Source organism: Melospiza georgiana, chromosome 4, assembly GCF_028018845.1.
Source record: "Melospiza georgiana isolate bMelGeo1 chromosome 4, bMelGeo1.pri, whole genome shotgun sequence".
Lineage (NCBI taxonomy): Eukaryota > Metazoa > Chordata > Aves > Passeriformes > Passerellidae > Melospiza > Melospiza georgiana.
In genome coordinates, this window is record NC_080433.1 from 55,422,123 (window position 1) to 55,444,055 (window position 21,933).

Consider the following 21,933-nt stretch of genomic DNA (forward strand, 5'->3'; position numbering starts at 1 on the left):
CAATTCAGTTTAAGGTTGTATTTCTGGTCGATATATTTTAAATAAGTATAGACTAAATGTGCAAGAGAAATGAGTAATATTTCTCTAAAACTTAATGATAAGCCAAATGCAGAAGATTTGAAGAATTTGGTATACAACTGATGAGAGGAATAGATTTTAAAGTACTACAAATTTTAGTATGTCTTTTCAGGTTCTGCTGGAGAACCATATAAAAACATAAGGAAGATTTTTTATTATCTCAATGGCACTGAATCATAGTAGAAAGACCCTTTTACCGTAGATACATAATTTGTCCTACCTTTCTTTTTTTGTTATGTAGGAGAAGGGAAGTACTGCTAACTGAATGTTTTTTGAAGCACTGGGGTTTTTTTGATCATAGCGTAATGAGGATTCTTAAATTGCAGACAAACCAAACAACTTCATTCAGTTTAATAGCATAACACTTAGAGAAGTTTGCACCTTTATTACTTTAATTATAAAAGTTTATTACTTTAATTATTAAATAACACCTTTATTGCTTTAATTATTTACATCGTGGTTGATCTCTTGTTTACTCCTTGTCTTATTTCCAGATTAGGACAGTGATACTGCAGATAAGCTGGAAGAGACTTCAGTACAGATATATTTATATCTTTTGTCACTGTTTTAATACATCTTTCTTGAAAATATTTTTGGCATTTACTAGCAAAACAGTAATTATTTTTCTGAGTTTATGTTTTTTGAGATAAGATATCTGGGTAAAGGCTTTTATATAAACATGGTTCTAAAGACACAGGATTGTAGTACTGCATTAGGCAGTCTATACAGTTAGAAATGAGAGTAAATATTGTTCAGTCTTAAAGCAAAACAAAATCAAAACTCCAATCCAGTCCTTGATGTTATTTACTATGATAGCAGGCCACATCCTACTTTGTTTTTTTACTCAGTTACACCAAATAAGCTAGAGGCATTGAAAGTAAAATTAATAGGATTCTTATCTACAGAAATGAAACTTTGTGTCATATTAATCCTGAAAGAATTAAGAAAGTTCCTTGTATAGTCCTCAAATACTTTTTTTCTCTAATGCATTTTTCTTTAGCAACTCCAAAAATATGTGACAATCAAGAGATAAATTATTTTATCAGTGCTTATTTGGGATGGCTTTGTAATGCAGCTGTATATTTATGAATTGCCAAAAAAGTCCTGTAACTGTTAGGCTGATAAGATCACGTTATGATATGTAACTTTTACTTTGTGTCTTAGGTAACTTATGGGAATGGTGTGAGCCTGCAAACAGGTGTGGCTTTTAATATCCCAAATTAATATGTATGTACTCTGAATTATATTTGAGTCTTTAAAATTGCAGCTTACTTGTATCACTGTGCTGTTTCAGAAATAGAAAAAAACATGATCTAAGAAATTCTTCATGTAAAATCTTCTTAATATATCTTTGATATAAGTGGATTTCTACCAGGTATAATTGAATTAAGGAATATATGGAATAAATTTTTAAAGCCGGCATGAATGCTTATTTAACCTTCAAGGGAGATTAGATAACAAGTGGTTGAAAAGAAAGTGTTCGTAGTTGACACAATTTTTTGGGATTGCTGTTGATTTCTAATGCTTGATAGATATAATTGCATATCAACTTTTTCCGCTTTATGTGCACTTGTTTGAGAGACTCAAGGTGATATTCATGGGAAGATTTTGTAAACTTGTTGCTGGTAGCTGGAAGCCACGTGTGGAAAGAGTAAAAATCAATGCTTTTACTTGACAGCCAGTAGGTAGCCACCTGCTCTTGTGAGGTTTTTTCTTGGTGTTTAAGTAGTGGTGATGATAATTCTGAATTGTTGTTGCTACTATCAGATTGTTTTCAATAAGTTTATCCTGCAATAGTATTTTACCTTCTGTAGTATGCCTGGAACCCATGTCTCTGAATTTTGTCATTTTTCAAGAAGCTTGTCTTTGCTTCTATATCAATGCTAAAACATTTGGTTCTTGTTTGGTACAGCTTGCTCTGATTTATAGTTAGTATCAAAGTAATGTGAAGGATATCAAACAGACCCTGAATACCTTTTGAGCTGTTTGCTTGTATTCCTACCCCTAACATGCTAAACAGAAAAGCTGGACAAATAGTAGAAGGGAGAGGTAGTCTAAAATGTTGCTATAGGCCAGTGGTGCATGAGTCTGATCATTAGCGTGCTGTATGGTGAATTTCCTCTCATCCTCAGTGAAGCCATTTCGGCTGCAGAAGCAAATAGAACAGCAAACATTGTAGCAGACTCTTCTTTTTCAGAGAGGGGGATAGAGTGAACAGTAAACACACTTTGATCCTGTATTTCAAACTGACCAGAAAAGTGTGAGTTATACACATTCCTCACTGTAGGGTCTAAAAAGAGTGCTAATGAATAGGTATGTATGTATGTATGTATATATATTTGAAAATGTCTGGGTTTTGAGTGATATTTGAGGGTATTAATTCATGCATCTTGCAAAAGGGATTTTTGGTTGCATACTGATGTCTGAACAAAGTTATTTCTGTCCTGCTATGTTTTTTTTTTGTGCAAGTACAGGCTGCTTCTTCATATAATGTGCCAATGCACAGCTCTACATATAGGGATACTTGGTTCACAGACACAAAGATCTGTATCTAGTAAGACAGCAGAAAGGACTGGTTATATTCCTTTGGCACACCTGGTAGGTAAGGATAGAATTAATTAACATAGTTTTTTGCTAAAAAGTGTGACATGCCAGCCCATGACAGCAAAAAGTGTTTGTTCCTGATGACAGTCATTCTCTTTCTGCTGGTTCAGAAGGCTTCCCTGAAGGAATTTTAATTGATCTGCACTTACCCAAAATAAATCAGAAACACTGCTGTATCCTAGAGATTAAAGCAAAAGAGAAGATATTGGAATACAGAGTATATGATTTTTAAGGTTTACTTTGAGATGAAACTTGGGAAATGGAGATGCTGACCTGCATTTATATAAGTGTTGAACTGAATGGGAACATATGGATGAAGTTAGACTCAAACCCATGAGACCAGTGAACAACTTGAGAAGCAGAACTTGCTTTGTAGCCCTCTGCCCTGGCTGCTTTGGGACTGTGGACTAGGGAGAGGAAGGCTACTGCTGCTTTACAGTGAGACTTCTCATTTGATTTGATTTTTTTTCAGTGGTGATGGTGTTTTGGAAAAATCAATCAAATTTATTAAAGTAAAGTACAGAGAACCATGGGATTTCACTTTGGTGTTCAAAAGGATCTAGCCTGTACTTCAAATGCAACTAAGACTAGACTCCTGTGTACCTAATGCAGTAATTCTCATTATTGTGAGTGGTGAATAGATGAAATAGATATAAAATTTGTTGAATTAGCACTAACATAAGTAAATATACATGGAGATAGGATTGGTCATCCGGGTTCAGACCAATGTCTGTCTCCAGTGATGGCTGTCTTCCGAGGATACCTCCACCTTCCTCTTGACTTAGGAAACATCCTTGCATAAACAGCATCATTGGGAAGAAGTTCACAGTTCTGTCACACGATTTGTGAAGAAACTCCCATTTTTCTTCAGAATGTAGCTTTTATGTTGTAGTTCTTGAGTTCAAAGGATAGAGAACATACAATATCTATGCAGTCTTTCCATCTTCAGACCTTGTTGTTTTCTATCATGCCCTTTCTTAAGTCAGCTTTTTTCCAGTCTGGATATTGGAGGCATACTGAATTCTTCTTCATATATGGAAACTGTTTTAAGCCTTTGATCTTGTATCTTTTCTCCTCTTACCTGTTGTAATTAGTTCTGGTTTTTTGTGTCCTGTGCTGGTCAAGAGAGGGGAGCACACTTTTTAAAATAGGGGTTAATAAGTGGCAAATGACTTGTTATGCTTTGTCCTTTATTGTTTTCTAAATCATTTTTAGCATTTAATTTATAGATTTGACTCTGATGGAGTGGTGAGTTTTACATTTTAATGAAGAAATTTCAATGAGACCTATCTATCATAAGCCTCAGGTCTCCCTTTCTGAGCAGTAAAATGTAGTACAATAGACAGCTCTTTTGTTTAACAGAATATTCAGATTAGAGTGTTTATCAATACTGGCTAGGCAGGATGGTTTATAGTGAACCTGTGCTCAACAAATTGTGATTTCCTGCTTGATCCCAGCCAAAAGTATTCACAGTGTCTTTCTGGTACAAAATAAATAATCAATAATGTGAAATAATCCTTTAACTTGTACACTTGCTTTTTCAAAGAAATACAGTATTGTTATTATGAATCTCAGAAGTGAAGCAGGTGGTTGCTCTAGGAATAGTGATTACTTCCCATGTCTCATACAAAGAAAGAAAGATGTGAAAAGTGTGGGATTTTTTCCTAGGAGTGCAGTACATGTGCGTAAGGATGACACTGAAGTGTGTTTTAAAGAGATGGTTGTAATACCTTGCAATAAAACACAATATGGATGCTTGCACTTACTGTGTTCCTTTCTCTTTTTACCCTTAGATAACTTCAAGTGAGAGTTAAGGACCTTTTGTCCTCATCTGCCATAGCTGTGACAGACACTTTTGGAAGGAGGACCACTTGAGCAACAAGGAAAAGACCTTCCCAGAGCACAGCAAAGTGACAAAGTGACTCTGAAGAAATGTAAGTGATTTATAACTGAGCTGTAGCTATGTTTCTACTGTGGATTTATACGCCCTGTGGGAGGAATACAGTACCCCATCACTGAAACATATTGCTTATAGATGTAAAATATGGTTTAGGAAAAAAAAATTGTGGACCATGCAGAAAATACATACCCTTTTGATGTCTGTGATGGTAAGCTATACTACATTTTTTTTTCTCCAAATGGCAATTGTTAATGGGATTGAAGTGCTGTAAGGATCAAAAAACTGGTTTTCTACCATTTTCTACTTATCTAGATTTTGGTCAATTTAGATACATAGAAACTAAGTAGCTGTATCTCAGTCATTCTAGACTGTGCTTACCCTCAGGAGAGAGGCAGGCATCTCCAGAGGCCAATCCATCTCATGCTGAAAGCAGTGCCTAAGGAATGCAGCATTGCTTGCTGAGTAGCTTGTGTTCGCTGCTTAGCTTTAGCCTAAATGTTCAGTGGATACTTAACCTGGCACGTCCCTGTAGGATGCAGTGCCAGCTTCTTTTCTCCTCCCCACATTGTCATTCTCCCTCACTCAGCATGTTTAGCTGTTTGTAAATTTGGAGAATGGATCAGACTGAAAATAGCCAATTATTTGTTTGGTTTTGTTTTCAGTTGGGTTTATCCCAGCCTTCTCCCATATGGCTGTCCAGGGGCTGTCACTGGTACAAAGGGTGATGTGAGTGGGAATTAGCAGCCAAAAGTGTGCAGGAGCACATGATAGCAGCTGTGCTAGTTTCTGCTGCTTAAATTCCTTGGTGAGCAATAGTCTTAGACCTTATAGATATTTTTAGTGCTTTGCCATTTATAAGAGTTAAAAAATATATGAGGCACCCTTACTTACTATCTAATGGGGAACTACTGTTTTGTTGTGCACTTCATACTGTGATAGTGCTCTCTTTTGTGTCCTTTGTAAATGAAAATTCTGGTCTCCAAAACCAGTAAATGGTCATAAGTGGCTAGCAAGTAAGCAGGTGTCATGCCATGATTTATAGTGCAGACATGATGCTGTATAATTCATACATGCATACATAATTTCTGAATTCTGAAGATGGTAGCCTGATTTTATGTAGTGCCAAACATGACGTGTGGGTTGGGTGATATCCAATGGTTAGTGGCTGGACTAATTTAGGCTCAAGATCCTTGTCTCCTGAACAGTGAAATGCTAAGTAACATTTCATTCTCACAGTAAATACCAGATGGGAGGATGTAGAGAAGACAGAGCTAGACTTCTCTCATTGACACCTGGTGACAGGATGACAGGCAGTGGGTACAAACTGCATACAGATTATTAAATGTTTCCATTGAAAAAATAGTATAAAAAAGCTTCCTTATCTTGAGGATGGTTAGACATTGGAGAGGCTTGCCCAAAGAAGTTGTAGATTCCCCATCCATGGAGATACTCAAAACCCAAAAGGACAAGCAGCCTGCTGCATCTGATCCTGCTTGATCAGGGGTTTAGATTCAATGAACTTCTGAGGTCTCTTCTAATCTCAGCTATTCTATGATTTTGGAGGTGTTTATAGGTAAGCAAAATCAGAAATATTCTGTTATTTTATGACAATTTTGAATTTCTTTGTTCTATTTTGAAATATTTAGTTATTCAGTTTAGTATTTTACTTAGGTTTTGGCAAAAATGAGATATGGCAGAATTTGCAAGCTTTCTAAAATGTGTTAAATTATATTTAAAGACTTGTGGCTGTAACTATGAAAATCACATTGAAGCCTGTGAAATTATCTTTTAGCTTTGAATTAGCACCAGGTTTCACGTGTTGTGAGCAGTCACATGATGGGGATTTTAGATGTTTAAGAATAACATCTTTTCCCCTCGATCCATGGCAAGAATAATACATTTTTAGTATCATTTTGTGCTTGGGGAAAAAAAAAAAGGCAAAACATAACTAGAAACAAACTCTTGCAGGTAAGCTCCATTAATTCACAATAGAAATAGCTGTCTTCCTGAAGTTTTTTTAGAGATCAATGAGACCTATAAAGTGACATAAGAATTTCATTATAAGCTCTGTTGTCAGATACTTGCAAATGGCCAATCTGGGACAGTCCATACTTAAGGAGGATGCCAGTATAAATGTTTAATGACTGGGCAAATGTACAAGTAGACTTCACAGATACCCTTCTATCCTCTGTGAAGGTGTGATTGAGGGGATTCATTATGTTTTCAAATACTTAGGAGCAACGAACTCTCCTCAAAAATGTCAGCTTTCTTGAATTTTAACTTGGATTAGTTTGGCAGACTTGTTCTGCCCACAGTTTTGCCATAGCCTGAGTGTCTTTGCAAAAGTTGCTGTGAGATGGGTGTATCATTCCTGAAAATGGGAAACAAAACAGTCAAAAAAAGGCCTATGACCTCTTCTTTGCTTTTGAGCAAGGACTTGGAATTTGAAAGGGAAGCTTTAATGGGTTATGTGTCTTTTGCCATGCCTCTGAATGTCTGTCCTTATTGTACTGAATTATAAGCTTTTGAAAATTGCTGCTTACTCATACACAGAAGAGGCATATTACTTTGTCAGCATATTCTGAAAATAGTCCTTGTATATTCTTAATCTTCTAGAAATGACTGAGTCTGTCCTGCCTTGGAGATCAAACGCTGTATGACATTTCAAATTTACAGATCCCCTGCTATTTTCACAAAAGGGTCTTGTTTTTTTAATTTTTCTGGGACAGTGTATTTTGATTCTTACACTTGATGGTAATTCCGGTTTTCTGTATTTTATGCTTACTTTTCCCAAATGCTATTTGAGAAGGATGTCAAGAATGGGATTAATTTCCCATGATGTTAGCCATCTAAACCTATAGGTGGTATAAATCTGAGCTGGTCACCATAGGCTTCTTTAGTCAGTGAAGAGAGATGGAGACTTCCAGGGGGGGATTCTCATAGCCTCTTTCTATTTCTGTCTTTAGATAAGACAATTCCTTCTTTAGAGATGCCTGTTTCTTGTCACTCGCAATAAAAGCAACCTAAGGTGACTGGCACCAATTTAGACTTTTAACTTTCCTCTTAAATATTAAGACAGATACATTCCTTCTCATGTGACATAACTTGAGACTTAAGAGGCAGAAATGTTGTCACTGACATTCACAGAAACATGCTGCTTTCACACTGGTAAACAAAATTATTTTAATTTTTTTTTTCTTTCTTGTTAAGGTGATATGCACAAGCTTATTAAAAGGACATTTTCCTTATCTCTTAAACATTGTGTGTAACCATTAACAATGAACTTCAAATGCCATTTTAATATTAACTATGAAGTATCAATAAATTGTGGGTGTTTTCTGATATTTGAGTTCTAGGTTGAGAAAAGCAAATGTTTTAAGTTTATGTCATTACTTAATTTCTAGTAAGGTAATAAAAGGGATGTATCATGAGATTCTGGCATTGTTGCCTTTTAGATTGCAACAGAAGATTGAATGAACCTGGTGCTAATATAACAGACAAAAATGCACTTTTAGTTAATTTAAGAGCAAGAATTTAGGTGGCTTTCCATTTGAATCAATTTGCTCTACTACCAACTAATTTTGATAATGTGTTCTATTAAATGAGACTATGATGAAATGCTGTTTTCCATGTGTATTGAAGTATTTTAGATTTCCTTAGTAATTTAAACTGTTGTCTGTACTTGAATAATGGCAACTACATTGGCTAACCCAGGATAACACAGCACCTTCCTCAGTCCCACTTCTCCTGGGTAAGGGCTGTATGTGGGGAGCCCTTTCTTGCCAAGGAATAGTTGAATGTGTCTAAAAGGCATTAGAAGTAAAGTATGCTGTCTCTATTTGCTTTTTAGCTAAAATGTTGGCATATGACATAGAAATTGTGGCATAATTCATTATCAGATGTCTTTTTATGTCTAATTGCCATGTATTTGAATTATTAGCTGGAAGGGCTAGACTTACCTAGACTTATGCACATGTATAACATCACTGTGATGAGACTATGGGCAACAGTTGAATATGCTTCAAAGGTGGTCTCAGTTATTCTTGTCCTGTTGTTCAGAAATGCACAGGACTGCTCATGGTAAGCACTGTTTCTGTGCTTCCACTCATAGTTGACTCACTAACCCTTATTGGGGTGTATACATTTTTCTCTTATGTATAATTTTGCTTTGAATATTACATTTTGTATTAGAGGTGTATATTTCATTTTGCTTCTGTCTTTTCACTGTTACTTAAAGTGGTACATTCAGTATTGCATAGTAGCAGCATGTATGCATTATAGCTTAAAACTACAGCAAATACTGATTCCTGGAATATACGTTTGGCTGAGGAAGCACTTTTTTAAAGTTTTTTTTTTAAAGAGTGTTGCAAATTGGCCTAAAGAAACTACTTAGAGAATGGAGACAACCTCATGTTAGTAATTTGTAGTTACTTTCTCTGTCTGCTCCTTCTAATATTTGCGCAAAATAACTTTCACCAATGTTTGTATCGCAGTATCACTAAGTTATGTGTTCTAAACAAGGACAAAATATTTCCCTTAGAAACCCTGTTGCATCAGTACTTGCTGGCCAGGATTCTCACTGGTAAATACACAAAGCTTTACCAAAGCTGGCAAGCTGTCTCTTTGTAGCTGAAACAAGTTTTATAGGCTTTATTTTTTTTCAAGCCTGTAAGATTGTCTGACTTTATTTGGATGATGTTTGTATTATTCCCATTCTTCTGCAACTTTAAGAATTTTTAGTTTTGAGTGAAATTTTATGCTTTATTACAAAAAACCCAAAAGACCCTAGTTCTGAGAAAATGAAAAGGGCAGTTCAGGCAAGGTGCCACTAAACAGCGGATGTTTGAGTACTGAAGAACTGTGCCTATTTTTATTGAACTGTGCATTTTATGACACTTTGTCCTGACCCTGTTTGAGGGTTAAACTGAGGAGATCCAACAGTCTGAGAGTATCTGGGTTCAGTGAATGAATCTGAGTATAGAAACCTGAGGAGTATCTGTTCAAGAAACACATTAATGACTGCATCAAAGTTAACAGAACAAGTATTTTCCACAGCATAGGCATCTAAGTCAGCAGGGGCTTTTTAATAACAGAAAATTTCACATGGGCTCAATCCCATTCCATGCAGAAAGTGAATCAAGTTCCTTTCACACTGTTATTCTGACTCAAAATTTAAAAGCAACCTGAAGTTTCAAATAGGAAAAAGGGAGAGATGTTTTGACTGTTGCAGACATTTTTAGAAAGCATAAATATGTGTTGATAGTTGTTCTAAAACTACCTATGTGTTAGTCATCTTGTCTCAAGTTGCAGAAAAACAAGAGAGAAAAGGAAAGTTTTTGCCAGCATATCTTAATTTCTTCAGCCTATATAAGATCTCTTTTCTCTAGAGGACTTTGGATTAGATTCCAGATTGGAATCTAATTTGAATTGGTTGAGAGCATCAATTGATTGGACTTTATGCCATTCTGTCAATTTCATTCATTTTCTACTTTGTGAGAGGTAGAGTCTTTTTACTTCGATTTGAGAGATCTTTCCTGTGGTATAAGTGAGTGAAAGCTGGGCGATAGGCTGAATAAGGATTCCAGCTAAGCAGATGCCTTTTGCTAAAATGACATTTTTATGGAGTCTGGTGTCCTGCATGCAGTTACAGTTCCCTGGCATTGAGCTGTTCAGGAACTGGAAATACATTTTTAATGGAAGAGAATATTCTTCATAGAAGATCAGTAGATGTTTCTAAAGAATTACTGTCTATTGGCAGACAGCTGCATTGTTACCCTTCAGAGGTGGAGGCATTTAGATGGTAATGAAGGGATTCCTGTATACAGCTAACAAAGCATGGGGACATACTTTGGAGCATAAGTCATAACATGTAATAATATTAATAATGCACTGCATCTGAGGATTTCACAGAACTTTACAGAAGACATCAATGAATTAATATGATCTTAGCCCCCTGTGAAGCTCTGCTAAGATGGGTGGGTTGAATGCAGAAATGCCATCTCATTTTTATGGTAAGTTGGTTACTGTACCTTTGCTGCACACAGGTAATTCTGGAGATTATCAGTATTTTCCACAGGGAGCTCATAAGGCATAGAGAAACAGGTTGACTTGGTCTGGGCAAACAGTAACTCCAGCATGAGCATTCCAACACCAAAATCATCCCAAACAGCCTGGCTGTTTGCAGTGATAGTTGGCTCAGGCTTCTGGATCTCTGCTGATGTACAGCTTGAAGTGCTGTGTAATACTACAGAAGATAACACTGTGCAAACAGTGCAGTTGGAACCTGGCCATTTAGTGTAACAATTTCACAAGTTCTGATATGCTGATGCACGTGTATGTCAGAAAAGCAACACATTTTTATATGTTAAAACTTCTAATGTAGGAGATATATTAGACAAAAACAACTTTTCAAGGGCAAGACACAAACACTATAGTTGAAAAGTAAAGAGCAGAAACCATCTGCTGTGTAGTGTGTTTTGATGAAAACACACATGATGGAAACCAAAGCTAATTAAACAGTTATTCCACTATGCAATTTAGGGTTTTTAAAATAATCATATTTAAAAAATTGTTTTGGAGAGACAATTGTAAAAGGCACTTTGGGTTTTGCCCCTTCAGTGCTGCTGCCTGTTTATGGCTGCCTTTGGTACATCGTTCCTAAGGACCAGTCATTCACCTTTTGTCCCTCCTGTTGAAGGAGATATCAATAGTACCTTAAAAGTGTTCTTAAAAATTTTTCCTTTCTAAACCTCATATTATGAGTTAGTGAAATATAAAATTGCTTCTCTCCTTTATCTGTAGCCACAAATGAAAACATGTAGGTTCTCAACTGACACAATTTTGGTGAAAATCGTATTTTTAAATAGAAACCAAGTATGGGTTATGCTAATAGGACCTCATTTGTAATTTAAACCGAAGCTGTTAACATTCAATAATGGAGCCATACATCAAGGAGTTTTCTGCAAAAACAGAAAAATACTAATTCTTCATCCTCAGATCTGCAAATCCAGACTGATGGGATTTCAGCCCTTCATCTTTTACTGACAGGCGGCAGCATCAGTGGAATAAACCTAAAATTTGATCCCCTTTCTCTCCACCTCCTTCCCCTAATTTTACTCTGACAGAGACAGAATCACAGTTTTAGCTGGTGTCTGAGCCCATGGGAAAAAATGGTCTGTCATCAGGTCTTTTAGGGAGAAAGAGCTCTCCAGTGGAGCAGTTAAATGGTGTTTTGATTCTCAGAGTGCATCTTATACCTGTAGTTTTGCAAGATATGATAAATGGTTTCTGAGACATTATTGAGAGCAGAATCAAGGTCATCAGCCTTCCCCGAAGATGTCAATATCTCTCAGTCCTTGTTTCTGATGAAAATGTTAAACATGGGGGAGATGGACTCCAGATGGACTATCTGAAACTGTGCACTCATATGAGCAATCCCCAGCCATATGTTAGTACAGGATGTACTTCTAATTTTTCACCTGCAAAAATCAGTGACTGATCAAATTTTTCTAGATAAATTTTAATTGATTTTGCAATAATTTGATGCATGCATGTTGAAATTTATCATTCTTAATCCCCTAACATGCATACATTACTGTAGAGTCCTCTACAATTCATGATGAAATAGAAGCCTTTGGGTATTTTGAAGTTGAGGCCTCCTGTGTCTTTGGAAAAATTCATTTTGAAGCCCTACAGCTAAATTACAAAGCTCTTCATTGTCTGCAAATGAGCTGCTCCTGTTCTTGAGTTGGCTTATAAAGCTGACTTCCTGCATATGGCTGAAAATACTTGTCTAAAGAAAGAAAATATATAAATCTATAAATCTGCCACTGCAAAAGAAATTAGCCACGGAAAACAAAAATAATGTGGTCTTATACCTAGAACAAGAATGATTGCCATCTTAGAAGCCATCGATTGGCTTCTGCAGCATCTCTTAGTATTTTAGTTCAAATAAGGACTGCACTTGAAAAGTATCATAGAGTTAGCCTCCCATTGAACCTTCCTGATGATGGAGCTAAACAAGGGCAAGTGTTTGAAGAATGGACCAAACCTGTGCAGTAGTACAAAGTGAAATCTCTTGAAGCACATGCCACATGTGTGTAACGTGTTCAGCTCCAGCGGTTCTATTGTCCGAGGCCATTTTTGTTGGTCTCTACTATTTATTAATGCTGATGTTTTCTTAGTTACAAAAGACCATGGGGATCCTTGTCATAAATAAGTCTGTAAAAAACCCCACCCTTTCATGTCTCTGAGTAATGTAATAATTCCACTTTTTGCTCACTTGGTTAGAGTCTGTAATTGTAGGGTTCTGTTCTGTAATTAAAATGTTTTCTTATAATCACATGTACTTCTGTGACCAGTGGGATATTTTCATTTTGTGTGTTTAAAACTGTGCTGAAGGAAAAACAGTTTTCACCTAGTCTGTTTCCATTGAAGCTATCATTTAAAGAATGTGATTGAAACTACCATTTAAAGAAGGTGATCTCACCTTCTTTATTCAAGTTTCTAAGGGAGACTTGGAACAGATATCTTAAACAGGAGAACTAGATGACCCGTGGAGGGCTGTGATTTTCAACTCCTGTTGCTATGGTTATATGATAAAAAAAATCAGGGGTGAAGTTATACCTTGTTCATCAATAGTTAGGAGAAAAAATGGAAGTTAATACTGAAGCCAGACTTGATAATCTTCTCATTGTAATCTTCTATAGTTTTCTGTATTGTAATAAGTTGTGTGTGAGTTTGTATTCAATACTTAACAACAACTGATTTCATTGATAAGACGATCAAGGTAAAAATTAAATTTAAAAAAATGGTAAAGTGGACTTTGTAGTGTTTAGCACAACATTGTAGCTGCTCACCAGGCTCAGCATAAACATGGACTCTTCAAAATTCTTAAGCCATTGTCTTATAGAACTGTAGGGGCAGTCCTAAACAGATTTTCAAGATGTTGAAATGTTGGCATAACAGTAAATTTGTTAATGTTGAGCTGCATATTTAAAATATTTTACTCATTGATGGATACAGCACTTTTATTGCCATGGCTTATGATTAGTATAAAAATAATTGTTAAATATTTGCTGATTCAGTAACCTTGCTTGCCATACAGAAGTCTGGCAAATGTTTTTTGAAGTGTGGTCTGAAGACAGCTATCTCTATTTGCTTCCCATGGACAAACAACATGACTAATCTACTTCTTGTCATATGAAATGAAAAATTTAAAGACTCAAGTATTGATAATTTTTCTCAATTAATTCAGAGCAATTGTGGCACCAAGTTTCACTTAATGTTCTGCTCACTCATGTAATCAAAAGTAAAATCCCTAAAACGGAACACAGATGATTTGTTTCCTAGGCTATAGGAAACATTGAAAACCTGAACTGGGAAATTCTGGAAAGAGAAGGATTTTTGCCTCTCACACTTGTGTGTGTGAGGTCGCTTTACCCCGGAATGTTTTTCTTCCCACTCCAGACCTATCTTAAAGGGCTTATGGAGGAGAGGAACAGAGTGAGTTGAGTTCACCAAACACTTACTAAAAAGATAAATCGGGTTAGAAAATGAATAGGGAAGTGACACCATTCTGAAGAATTAAAGTCCTGAAGTAGTGTGTAGTTGTAATATATTAGCTGAGTACTTCTTAAATATGGCTTGCATTCTGGCTCTTTTCTTGGGACTTCTGCACACAGAGATCCCATTTGTTGTTTGTTCCCTCACAGAGATCACATTTGTTGCTGTTGTTGAAGGTCAATTTTTTGCAATTTCTTGATTGCTGTCCTAAGCTAATGGGGAAATATTATCAACCTAGTTTGAGTCACTGACAGGCATCATGTAAAGGTATGAACAAGATACTGCAAAGGCTTTGGTGACTGTCTTGTGTTTCTATTACTTCTCTTTCTGTGAAGTTGAAGCTGGCCAGCTTTAGAGCCAAGGGAATCTTTTCCATTGCTTGCATTGACTTCCCCAGTGTTGTCAGGGTGCTTTATATCTTCCATGCATAGGCCTTCCATCTGATAGAAGCATTGTGTCAACGGAGGCATGTGAATAGTAACTTGAATAGTTACATGATTTGTGGACAAAACCAGGCAGAATTGTGCCTGAAGAAACAAATATTTCTAAAAATTAGACACAACGTTGGTTTAAAGGTTGTGTCCTTTGAAAGGATTTGAAGTAGTTTAGGTGCTTACGTTGCTCAGGGGACTTTGAGTACTGTGAGGTTTTAAGGAAGGCTAAGTATCCCAGGAAGTTTAAGAGCTTATGGCATCGTAAATATTTAAGATGATTTAAAAGGTTATGTCCTCTTTAGTATTTGAGTTGGATTAAGTGCTTATATTGCCTTAAGGACTTTTTCCCTTTTTTTCCCTAAAAGGAACCTGGGAAATTAAAGGCAAAAAACCTCCTGTAGATGCAATATTTGGGCTTTTTTGCATTTTTGTTTTCATTTGAGAAATGCAAAATTCTAGGTTTCAATAGAAGCATTAACTTGACCACACTACATACGCATCAATGATGGACAGATGGAGGATTTCTAGGAAACCTCTGGATATGAAATCCAGAAGCAGTAGTTTTTAATACCTTCACAGCCTGTGCATTGAGAAATGTTTTCTTCTTCTGCTTGTTTAGCATGATCTGTTAAAGATCAAATAGACAATCAGGATAGAATCAGATTATGGAAATACAAAGAAGCAATTTCACCTTAGAAGGTAAAGAGCATCTGTAATTCAATATGCAAGAAAATAGGAAGCCATTTAAGCCATTTAGTTTCACTTTGTGCTTTTGCTGATATTTTACTTCAGTGAAAATGAATAACAAATATTACAAGTCTAGGTCTCAGTGGCTTCTTTTTTAAAAAAACATTGTCAATTTATATATTTATTCTTGTTTTCTGAGATGCCTTGACTAAATTCTTCACTAGTGTATTTGCTTAACATATTTTTAAAATTTTCTATTGTGCATTCCTGAAAAGTATATTTTCTACTAATTTTAATTGTATTAGCCAAATACATACACTTCTCATTGCATTAAAAGCAAATAAGTCACCTTTCATTCAAAGTATTCTACGCTGCCTCAATTAAATGGGCACCAGTCCATTGTCCAGACATTTTTCTCATGGGCCTCTAATACACCAGTGATTTTGCTTGGTTATTCCAGCACAATTACAGCAGCTGTATCCACTCTTGCAGGCTTTTCTGCACAGTGTGCAGCACCAGCCATCTGGGCCATGCCTGGTAGCTTTGGTGGGAACACCTGGAGTACTGCATCCCGCTCTAGGGTCCTGAACACACAGGGGATGTGGGCCTGTCCAGAAGACAGCCAAAAATGACCAGAGGAATGGAACACCTCTGCTGTGAGGAAAGGCTGAGCGACCTGGGGCTGTCCAGCCTGGAGAAGGAAGGTTCTGGAGAGGCCTCCCTGTAGCTTTTCCATTGTTAAAGGGGACTGGCAATACAGATGGGAACAGAGGTTTTACCAGGGACTATAGTGTCTACTGCCCTCACCCTAAGCTGAGGGTAACCTGAAGCCCTGATGTCTGGGCATGCTTTCATAGAGGCTGCATTCAGCCACGTGGGTGGGATGAGTGAGATGTCCATATGTTCCAAGCAAATTCACAGGTAATATCCCAGCAAGTTTAAATATCCTGTTAGTTATGCCAGGAGTACTGAAATATTGGTGGTAGCGCTGCCTCGCTCTGTTCTAGCAGTTATGACCAAGAATCCTCACCAAGAGCTGGTAGTACAGAGTGTTCAAAGAGTGGTCAGAACTGAGCAGCTGGCACCTTCCAGGCTGTGTCTGTGGCTCTCAGTTATATCTCACTTCAAGCAGAGCTGAAAGGCAAAGACAGGGAGAGAATGGGATGTATTTCAAAGCATAGGTCTAAGCACAGTGCATGGAATGAGCATGTGATGCCATGCAGTCAAGTGATTTTGTGTTTTAAAATGGGATTGGTGTAATTGTGAGTTCCCCTACCTCAGAACTAACTCACGGTTCCTAAAAGCTCCTCAAAATGTTTAAAATATATTTTCATGTGTGTACATCTTTAAATGTACTTCCTATTACTTTTGGTGTATCCTGTGGAGGAAAGACCAGTGTTTTTCTGTCTTTCTGAAACTTAGCATCCTCTGTAAATTTTAAAAGTACAATATCTATATGAATGACATTTCACCATCCAAGTTATAAAAGAAAACACACCAGACCAGGATGGACCCCCACTGAGCCTCATTCATAGTATCCATCCTTTATTCCCAGTCTCTATATCAAATTTTTGAACACATTTTGTATTAGCCTTAAAATAGTTTAATTTGGGCTTTGTTTCCTTTGCTTCTTTTTATGAGTCATCCTCTTCTTTTTATGTGTCATCCACTGCTTCGTTCCCGTTAAAAAACTATTTTTTCTACTGATGGAGAAATTTAATTGGCTTGCCAAATTTTGGTACTGACAAAACTATATTGACAGGTATTTTTTTTCTTGTTGTAAAGAGAAAGATCAAGTCTTGCTGGTCTTGGTTTTCTTAAAACTATTTCAGAAACTTAAATTAATTGAGAAATTTATCATTTCTTACCTTCTCTTTTTTCAGCTTTTTATCACAAGGACTGTAATTTTCCCTTTTGGTTTTTCTGGAGCTCCATCTATTCTCTAGATTTCTGAAAAGTTGCTAATTCCAGTGAGGGAGTTTCAATTATTTGTCTTAGAGTCCCTTGCACTGTAGTTAAATGTCTTACCTATTGAGGTGATGTATCTGTTTATGATAATAAGGGGCAAAGACATTAGTCACTGGTTTGATTGGAGTGAAGAATAAATTTTAAAAATAAAGGTAACTTAAACCCTTAATATTTCACTGATTTGTTTTTGAGTGGACATAGATGACAGATAAGTAAAATTTGAGTGCAGTCAGGCATTGGAAATACTGGAGTTTGGCATTCTTCTGCTGGCTTCACAGCACAGGCCAACATTGTGCTTTTACCTAACATAAGTAAGCTTGGTTAGGCTGAACTGATCTGGCAGCAACTAACTTATTGCCATGTCTTGTCATCTGATTTCCCTGTTTTACTCTTAATTTTTGTCCCTTTTGTCACTAGTTTTAGTGCTCAGATTGTATTTGTCTCCTATATTAAAGGCTGAACAAAATATATGTCTGATTCTTCTGCAAATAGCCTGATCAGCTCTTTCTTGAATTTTCCTATTACTGTTAAGGAATGTAAAAATTGCTTTTTTGCTACTAATTTTTTTAAGTTACATTTCACTTTCTGGTGTTTTGCCCTTTTGACTTTATCCCTGTGCTGTCATGTTTTTGTCTCTCACCTACTTGTGTTCATGGACCTCTACTTTCCTGAAGTTGCAGGCCCTTGAAGAGCTTATGATGTTGCCTTTTTCCACATTGACTTAGTTTGCTCTTATGCTGTAAATGTTACTTCTTGATGGAACTGTGATCTCTCTTGAACTCTTTCTTCTTCCCTTCGAGTTACCTTTTACAGGATCCTGGCCACCAATGCATTTATCCAAGTCCTTTTCTGTAATTGTCATTGACTTTATTCTCCCAGCCTCCCTTTTCCTTCCCGTCCTTAGAAATGGGAATTCTCTCATGTTGTGGTTTCTTTCAACCAAGGTGCCCTCAATTCTCACATTTCCAGTGAATTGAAGGTTGAAGTATAATCTAAAACATTTTTTGCTTTGAGTGTTTTCCTCAGTTTCTGTACTAAGAATGGTTACTCACACATATTTGGATAGCCTGTATCTTGCTGTCTCCTGTCCAAAAAGATGACCAGATAGTTAAGGCTTGCTGTTATTGCCAAGTTCTGTTGATACTTGCTTGCACTACTTGGTCACAACCCCCCCTATAATTTTTTATTATTTTTTTCCTGACAGGAGAAAACTCAGTATGCTATTCAACAGATAAAGGACTGTGCTAGATGTACAAGCAACCAAATGTCAGCAAATATGTGAATTTGTCTTTTTTTACTGCATTGGTAAACAGACTGAATTTCAGCTGATGTTTCTTCTGGCCACATCTAAAAGAAAAAACCTTTTTGAAAATTAGAGATGGTGCCAGAACCTATTATGAAAGTGATTTAAGAGCTTGAAAATTGCCTTGCAGTGAAATATTTAACATTGGTCTGTTTACCTTATCAAAAAGATGTTTGAGAAATTACTTAATTGCAGCATACCTTCACAGAGAGAAAATATCTGGTGCTCTAGAGAGGTCTTTAATCTAGTACAAAAAAAGAAAGTGTGTCATGAAACAATTGTTTTAGCTGAAACAGAATTTATTCTTCAATCAGCTGTAAGTGTTTGGGTTCAATAATAAGGTAACTGTCTGAAATTTTATAGTCTGTGATATTGTAGGAAGTCAGACTTGATGATCTAATGGTTCTTTCTGACCTTAAACTCTCTCTAATTCATGAATCATCTGAACTTCAGCAATTCTCAAAACACATGGCCCTCTTCTTGACAACCTTGACAGCCCACAGAAGAGAAATACACTTGGACTGGGAGGGGCTTGTGGGATAAGATAAAAACAAAGCAAGGGAGAGGGAGTAATTCCTTTTGAAATACCTATGGTTTCTTATCAGGGGATCTGAAGGCATTTTCTAAATTTGTGACTGGTTTTTACTTTCTTATTCTAGGTGAAGGGCCCCTTCCAGAAATAGTTACTCTTAGTAGTTCTTATATTCTTTGATTTTATTGTTAATTGCCCTCTAGATGAGATATGTTGCTCATTTGGCCAGCTTCTAGTGGACTTTGCTGGCTTTTTCATTTGGGAAAAATTCAGAAAGATTATACAAGACTTGTTATCTGGAATGCAGAGACCATTAGTGAATTCTTTTATCATAGGTCGTAGTAAAAGTTTGGGGTTCTCTTTTTCTGGTTATTGTCTTTTACAATAGTAACTCAATTCAATAAGAGCTATAGCCCCTACCCTTTAGTCAGTGCAGTACCAAAGTTATGGGCAACCCATTGTGTTAATTTTATTTACTTGCAGGAGCTGACACCCCAACAGGGCATTCCACCTGGAATTTGAACAATGAAAATATTCTTGTTACGAGATCATATAGACACATCAAAAACATAACACCAGCATCCCCCACCCAAGGATTAACATTTTGGCTTTGAAATGTGCCTTAGGCTAAGTTTGGCATTAAACTCCTCAACCCAAGGCAGATTTCTTTTTCAGATTTCTTTTAATGAGTGATGTTTTAGGAAGTGCAGAAGGTGCGCGGCATTACGGTGATGCTTCCATGCAGATTGACAAGTTTGAAATTTTTGTGTCAAGAGAGGAATGACTGGTATTAGGCAAATTTCTATTGAGTTTGGGGAAACAGTCATGAGGAACAGATTATCTCATGTTTGCTTCTCACATACCTTTCTGATTCTTCCCTCATGAGCAATTTATGAAAGCACCTCTAGGTGTAAACAATTTCTACCATTGTGTCATCTGGGTATGTAGAGCGATGTCAGCAGAGATGCATTTAAGAAATCTAGAAAAAAATCTTGTTACATCCTGAAAATGAGACATCACTGATGTTATGCAAATCACTACTTAAGTGCTTTTCTTCACAACAAATAATTTCAGTGTGCCTGTTTGAAGATTATTTTCAACAAGCCCATCTACTGATTTTGCTCTTGGAAATCCTGATGTTTGCTTCCTTTATTGGTAAAAGAATAGTAAAACTCTTGAGATATTCCACTTCATTTGTTTGAAAAAAGCTTAAAAATATCAAAGATAATGATTTCTTTTAGTTTTTATTTTTTAACAGATGTTAGAAACATATAAAAATATTATGTTTTTCATAGAATCATAGAGCAGTCCTGAGCTGGAAGAGATCCACCAGAAATATTGAAACCCAGCTCCTGGCCCTGCACAGGACATCCCCAAGAGTCACACCATGTCCAAGAGCATTGTCCAAACACTTTTTGAGTTCTGTCAGGCTTGGTGCTGTGACCATTTCCCTGGGGATCCTGTTTCAGTGCCCAAAGACCTTTAGGGTGAAGGACTTTATTCCAGGTATCTAACCTAAATACCCCCTGACACAGCTTCATGATATTTTGTTTCTTTTGTAGTGCTGGTAAGCAGTTGCTGTGATGCCAGATTTTTTTTTTTTTTTTGCTTTACTTGGTAACTTTTTAGAAAGAACAACTGTGTGTCTCACATCAAGTGCCTAGCTCTTGTGCCTCCCTCAGGATAGTCTTCTCACTCAGGCTGCAATGAATGTACATTATGTTTTGTTGCTTTTTACATGGAATGCCTTTAAAACCCCATGAATATACTTATTATTGTGCTTTTTCCTGTCCTGATGGAAAGATCAACAAAGAGAAACAGTGCCATTGCCCTCTCTAATTAAAAATTAATTGCAGTTTCTCCATTACTAGTTTTGCTTGCACTGGCTTGGTTTACCATGCTCTCGAAGGCCACATCATTCTTAATGCAGTTATGTTCATCACTGGCAGTTCTGTGGGCTCCTCTTTGGTGTTTGCATAAGTTGTGTTAACACTGAATCTTGACCAAGATTCATTACCACAAAGACAACTTTTAAAAACCCCACCAAACCTAATGTTTTATTTCTAAAATAGCAGGCATGTCTGTGTTGGGTGCAAACACGTGAGTAGCATGCAGGAGATGGCAAGGTTCCAACTTGACATATTCTGTGATTCTGGAGTGTTCAGTAGGGTGTTACCAGTACTGAAGCAGTACTCTTGGCCTCTCTTCTAATTCTGAAATGAAAATAATGTGTCACAGTTTTGGGCAACCCTTCTATGGCATCAGTGGAACTCGGTGGCACAGCATCACACAGTGCAGAACTGAACAAGCTCCGTGGTGAACCCAGCAATGAGTTACAGCACAGCACGCTCTGCTGCTGAGGGCAGCTTGCATTGCAGAGTGCCCATCTCTCCTGTCCCCTGCAGGAATGCAGCAGGGGGTGGCTGCTGACTCTCACTCATGTGTGTCTTGATTCCACATAGGTGTAGCAACCAGCAGGAGATGCTCAACACATGTCTTGGTTCTAATTCTTGGCCCTCACTAAATCTGAAGAAGCTGTAAGTCTATTAAATGCCTTCAGCTGGTCCGTTCTGTCTACATGATCAAGCTAAAGAGTCAAGCTCCTTTTTCTATTTTCTTTATATTTTTTGTTATATTTTCTTTTGTTTAATTTTTGGTTTGTTTCTTACCATGCCATGTGCAGTGGCTCATCTTCATTTTGGATCAGTTAAACATTGCATTTAGACTTAGTACTCACATTGCTCAGCTGTTTCACAGCTTGAATCTGGCTGTTTGCAGGTCCTTTCTCCTGCTATGAAACAGGATATTGTGGCTGACTTAATGTGTGGGTGTGGGCAATGGATCTTGGACAAGACCTCAGAAT

The 21,933-nt window shown here is 36.9% G+C and overlaps 1 protein-coding gene across 5 annotated transcripts in view; it reads left to right on the forward strand.

The window, feature by feature from the left end:
• Nucleotides 1-21,933, forward strand: part of FOXP2 (forkhead box P2) — a 399,281-nt gene that overhangs the window by 57,281 nt on the left and 320,067 nt on the right. For all 5 annotated transcript variants that reach the window (XM_058022205.1, XM_058022208.1, XM_058022209.1 and 2 more), the window contains exon 2: nucleotides 4,476-4,616. The gene's annotated coding sequence lies outside the window, so the exon portion shown is untranslated. The remainder of the gene's footprint in view (nucleotides 1-4,475; nucleotides 4,617-21,933) is intronic.